Consider the following 6,322-nt stretch of genomic DNA (forward strand, 5'->3'; position numbering starts at 1 on the left):
GGAGGCGGGAGATTTTGCCGCCCGCGGGATCGTTCGTATCCAGTTTCAACTAATTTTGGACCGTGCTAGAGGGAAGGTCATGCTAGACTATGTACACGGGGCACGCGTCAGTAGTTAATAACTGGTGTGGAGTCCACCCCAGAAAAAAAGACAATAACTCGGGATGATGCGCCGATAACTTGGACGTTCACACGGGCGCGACCAATCGTACGGGTGTAGTGGCACGTTCACAAAAAGGGATCAAACGCTCAGCCTATGTATTTCTCGTGTAAATAGATAATTTAGTGCCATTGGTTATTTACTTTAAACATAATGCATTGACGTGTTAGTGTAGAGGCGCATAAAAAAAATGGATATTGTAGTCAGCTACTTAAAAGTGTTACCTCATATGATTACATAGCTTCCATTTCATAAATTGCGCACCCGTTGAATTCATATATGAATATTACATATATTACCTCAAAATAGAAACTTAAATCATCCAAGACTAATGAATTTGAATACAAGAGTAACAATGGTGCATGTACATGATAGCTACATTGGTTGTTTGAAGAAATATCACTGTAACTTTGGCATGCACAACTGAAATGGTTTATTTAAATAGAAAAAAAAATGTGATATGTGAGTGTCCAATCTTTATAGCGTTGAATCGATATTGTACCTTTGGCCACGATACGAAGTAGATATTGACTTATGTTCAAGCGATGCACGTCCACGATCGCTAGATAGTGATATGTGGATGAATTGTGCAATCTCTCTCACACGCATACATATCTCATTTCCCTATGGGCATCGGAATCACACACGCGCACTTCGTGTATTTCTCTCCCTCCGTCAGGGTTAAATTCGTCTTTCTACCCCGTCCTACAAATCTCTCACACAGAAACACACACGCTCTCTATGTCTAACACGCCCACCCCTTTAATTCCGCCCACCCACAGCCACTAATGTCTCAAAGTATAATAATGTCTCTCACGCATATGCTATCTACCTATCCCTTAATATAGCTAGATATGTGTAACGCCCGGGTAATCAAGCTACAGTAAATCCACGCTAATGGTGCCACGTCACCACGGTTACTGTTACTAAACTACCGTTAGATCAAAACACTATAAATTCAAATTTACACTTAGCAAACAGTCAAAATTTTCAAAACATTAAAAAAAATGTTCGGTGTGTGACAAATATTGCCATGGTAATTATAGTGAAGAAAACATAATTTTACAAAGTGCCTAAGTGCTTTAAACTAAATAAAACAGAAAAGAAATAAAAGAAAAGAAAATACAAAAGTAGAAGATAAAAAAAGGCAAAGAAAAAAAGGGCCCCCAACTTTCTCCCTGGGCCTTAGCCACAAGGCCGGCCCACTTACTGTCGTCCCCCTCCTCTGTTCATCAGGGGGATCGTGGCAACGCATCCACGGCGCCATGGCCGGCCGTGGACACGCGCCGGGCATCCATGCCCCCCCGCCTACTAGTCCCCCCGGACGCCCCTCTCTCCCTCCCCGAAACCCTAGCACCCAGATCCCCTTCCCCCTCTCGCTTTGCTCTCTCTCTCGCAAGGCCGAGCGCTTCCAGCGTCGTCACCCCTTCGATCCCGTAGCCACCAAGCTCTCCGGCGCTTGAGGCCATGTCCAGCTGCGGCGACGTCGTTGGATACATCAATACATGGACGGGGTCAACCTTGGAGCTCCTGCATCAAGCCCTGTGACATCGTCTTCTTCCTCGGCCCCAACAAACTTCGTCATCTATTCCGGCAACATCGAGCCCTCCCCGAGCCCACCTTGCTCATCTACAGGCTCACTGTGAGCCCCTCTTCCTTTCCCCTTTGCTTCCCCCTCAGATTCATGCCGTATCACCGCGTCCGCGAGCACCGAACTCCGCCGTCCGCCATGGCCGACGGGGGTCAAGCACCCCGTGCTCCTCTGCCCGAACTAGTGTTCCTGGAGTGCTCCTGGCACTGCCAGGAGGCCGACGAGCCCATCCGCTCGCCTTGCCGCGCCCTCTAGCCCAGGATCCACCCTTGCCGTCACTCCGGCCGCCGCCTCGCTCATCCCCTGCACCTCACCGCACGCTCGCGCTCACCCCGCGCCGACTGCGCCTCGTAGGCCTCCCGACGGTGCCATGGCCGCGCCCCAGCGCGCGCCCAGCCGTCACGCCGTTGACCGCGTCCCGTGCGCCTGCCTTCTCTGTTGCTGCCGCTGCCGTTCCTGGCCGCGCGCGTGCAGCCCCGTGCCTGCTGCTGCCGCCGCCTCCCACTGCTGCTGCGTACCACGACTGCTGCTCAAGCTGCTGCCGCTGCTACTTGCTACGCGCGCGCTCGCCTGCTGCCGCTGCTTGCTGCTGCTAGCCACGACCATGGCTATGGTCGTGTGTGTGTGCAGCGTGTGTGTTCACAGCCACGGTTGGCTATGCCCCTGACCGGTCCCTGGTTTAATTAGGCTAGGATTAATTAGGGCTAGTTTAGATAGGTACTAATTTAGTGCTGATTAGTCTATATAAACAATGACATGTGCCCCCCTAGTTTAAATTAAGTTAGACTAAGTAATCTACACCTATGACAATGACATGTGGGCCAAACCTACCCCTTTTGACTAGTCAAATTGACTTGGTCAATTCGGATTAAATCAAAATAAAATAAAACTAGGAATCTAAAAAAACAATAAAACTTTGAAAATTAATATAAAATAATCCGTAACTCGGATGAAAATACTTTGTACATTAAAGTTGCTCAGAACGATGAGACGAATACGAATACACGGTCAGTTTGTCAGCCACACGTTCCTAGCATAGAAAACATGGAACTTTCCCCACCGGTCCGTCTGTCCGAAAACGCGAAACATCGAGAATACTTTCCCGGTTGTTTTCCCCCTTCGCCGGTATCACTTGTCCCTGCGTTAGGTCTCCCCTAGCACAACGTATTGCCACGTCTTGCTTTGTGTTACATTTGATTGCTCTGTTATTTATTGTGTTCCCCCTCCGTTACTTCTTTCTAGTAGGCTCCGAGACCGTTGCCGATACCCCTGTGATCGACTACATTGACGACGACCCCTTCTTGCCAGAGTAACCAGGCAAGCCCCCCTTGATCACCAGATATCGCCTACTCTCCTCTATACTGCTTGCATTAGAGTAGTGTAGCATGTTAGTGCTTTCCGTTAATCCTATTCTGATGCATAGCCTGTCATTGTTGCTACAACTGTTGATACCTTACCTGCAATCCTAAATGCTTAGTATAGGATGCTAGATTATCATCAGTGGCCCTACATTCTTGTCTGTGTGCCATGCTATACTATCAAGCCGTGATCACTTGGGAGGTGGTCACGGGTATATACTTATACATTATATATGATACTTGTGGTGATTAAAGTCGGGTCGGCTCGTAGGAGTACCCGCGAGTGATTCCGATGTTGGGGGCTGAAGGGGCAGGTGGCTCCATCCCGGTAGAGGTGGGCCTGAGTTCCCGAAGGCCCCCGACTGTTACTTTGTGGCGGAGCGACAGGGCAGGTTGAGACCACCTAGGAGAGAGGTGGGCCTGGCCCTGGTCGGCGTCCGTGGTTATTTCAAAATAACATGCTTATCGAGATCTTGGTATTTGATCTGAGTTTGGCTACTGGCCTATACGCACTAACCATCTGCGAGGACAGTTATGGGCACTCGACGTCGTGGTATCAGTCGAAGCCTTCGTGACGTCAGCGACTGAGCGGCGCGCGCCGGGTTGGACCGCGTAACGCAACTTCCTTTGTAATGGAGGTTGCTAGGTTTGCTCTCGGGCCGCCCACGCAACGTGCAGGTGTGCAATGGGCGATGGGCCCAGACCCCTGCGCCATAGGATTTAGACCGACGTGCTGACCTCTCTGTTGTGCCTAGGTAGGGCTGCGACGTGTTGATCTTCCAGGCCGGGCATGACCCAGAAAAGTGTGTCCGGACAAAGGGGATCGAGCGTGTTGGGAAATGTGGTGCACCCCTGCAGGGAAGTTAATCTATTCGAATAGCCGTGTCCCTCGTTAAAAGGATGACCCGGAGTTGTACCTGGACCTTATGACAACTAGAACCAGATACTTAATAAAACACACCCTTTTCAAGTGCCAGATACAACCCGGTGATCGCTCTCTAACAGGGCGACAAGCAGAGGATCGCCGGGTAGGATTATGCTACATGATGCTACTTGGTGGACTTACCTTTTGCTCTCTTCTACATGCTGCAAGATGGAGCTGGCCAGAAGCGTAGTCTTTGATAGGACTAGCTATCCCCCTCTTATTCCGGCATTCTGCAGTTCAGTCCACATATGATAGCCTTATTCCATTTGATACCAATGCATACATATGTAGTGTAGCTCCTTGCTTGCGAGTACTTTGGATGAGTACTCACGGTTGCTTTGCTCCCTCTTTTCTCCCTTTCTATACCCGATTGCTGCGTCCAGACGATGGAGCCCAGGAGCCAGACACCACCGTCGACGACGACTCCTACTACACTGGAGGTGCCTACTACTACGTGCAGCCCGCTGACGACGACTAGGAGTAGTTTAGGAGGATCCCAGGTAGGAGGCCTGTGCCTGTTTCGATCTGTATCCCAGTTTGTGCTAGCCTTCTTAAGCAATCTTGTTTAACTTATATCTGTACTCATATATTGTTGCTTCTGCTGACTCGTCTATGATCGAGCTCTTTTGTTTGAGCCTTCGAGGCCCCTGGCTTGTAATATGATGCTTGTATGACTTAATTTATTTGTAGAGTTGTGTTGTGATATCTTCCCGTGAGTCCCTGATCTTCAACGTACACGTTTGCGTGTATGATTAGTGTATGATTGAATCGGGGGCGTCACAATATGTGTCACACAAACTCCTCCCTACTAGCAAGATGACCATGCGTTGCACGGAATATCAAGATGCATTTGTATGAGAAGTTTATCTTGTGGGAGAAAAGGATGAACAAGGGAATGCCTTATTTGCAAATGTGGAGAGGGGTGTGGGTATCTTTTTGCAAAATTGCCATAGTTTCCTTCCTGTCCGTCGGATATAAATCGGATGGCCTATATTGCAGAATGGCAGGAACACCATCATCACCAACTCTGTTTTTTATAAGAGTAGAGATATGTGAGTGTCACTGCCCCCCCACACACGCCCACAATTCCCAACACCGAAGGAGTAGGGTGACACCTCGATCTTGATACTAATCTATTGACTGGCTTCTCTCTCAAACATACACACGCACACACTACCCGGCACCGAAGGAGTAGGGTGGCACATCGATCTTGATAATAATCTATCTACTCCTCTTTCAAACACACGCACACACACTTGCTAGTTGTGCCTCTGTGCCTACCGCGCACACTCTCGATACGTCTTGCTCTCCTTCCCCCCAACAATGACAGCAGAAGGGTGACAACTCGATCTGATCATAATCTGTCAACTGGTTTCTCTCTCAAACATTGTGTCTCGGTGCCTCGCTCGGTAGCCCCCTCGATATGTAGACTTCTCGCGCGCGCACAGCTGTAGTGACGATGACGCTGAACCCAATGTGCCTTGTTTTTACCAGCCTCATGTGATAGTTTTCACCTTGTTTTCTATTAATTAACAAGGCAACCTTTTCTTTGTTAATACTAGTCAATCCGAAATCATTCGGGGCAGACAAAAAATATATCACTTCAACCCAATTATCGCAGCAAATATTTTAAAAGAAATTAGCTAGCTGCCCGTGCGTTGCACGGAACATCAAGATGCATTTGTATGAGTAGTTTATCTTGTGAGAGAAAAGGTTGAACGAGGGAAGGCCTTATTTGCGAACATGGAGAGACGTGTGGGTATATTTTTGCAAAATTGCCATAGTTTCTTTCCTATCCGTTAGGTATAAATCCGACGACCTATATTGCAGGATGGCACGCACACCATCATCACCAACTCTGTTTTCTACTCCCTCCGTCCGACAATACTTGTCATCAAAATGGATAAAAAAAGATGTATCTAAAACTAAAATATGTCTAGATACATTTCTTTTTATCCATTTTGATGACAAGTATTTCCGGACGGAGGGAGTATTTGTCTTTTTAGAGATTTCAACAAGTGACTATGACTGGACCTTACCAACATACTCAAAAAAGTAGTCCATAATTTCGATGTTATCCTCTTTTCTTGGCGGTGCAGTGCTACCTCTTGAGCTTGCGTTGGTTTTACCCGAAGAGGAAGGGATGATGCAGCAAAGTAGCGTAAGTATTTCCCTTAGTTTTTGAGAACCAAGGTGTCAATTCAGTAGGAGGCCACGCTCAAGTCCCTCGTACCTGCACAAAACGATAGCTACTCGCAACCAACGCGGTTAGGGGTTGTCAATCCCTTA

General features: G+C 48.1%; 1 long non-coding RNA gene across 1 annotated transcript; it reads left to right on the forward strand.

The window, feature by feature from the left end:
* Positions 1-1,003: 1,003 nt before the first annotated feature.
* LOC147965539 (uncharacterized) lies at positions 1,004-4,736 on the forward strand. The gene is made up of 3 exons (XR_015608424.1): positions 1,004-1,801; positions 2,993-3,067; positions 4,417-4,736. It is a non-coding gene; the product is annotated as an uncharacterized LOC147965539 (long non-coding RNA).
* The last annotated feature ends 1,586 nt before the right edge of the window (positions 4,737-6,322 follow it).

This window comes from Triticum urartu, chromosome 6A, assembly GCF_056163025.1.
Source record: "Triticum urartu cultivar PI428250 chromosome 6A, HENAU_Tu73, whole genome shotgun sequence".
Classification (NCBI taxonomy): Eukaryota; Viridiplantae; Streptophyta; class Magnoliopsida; order Poales; family Poaceae; genus Triticum; species Triticum urartu.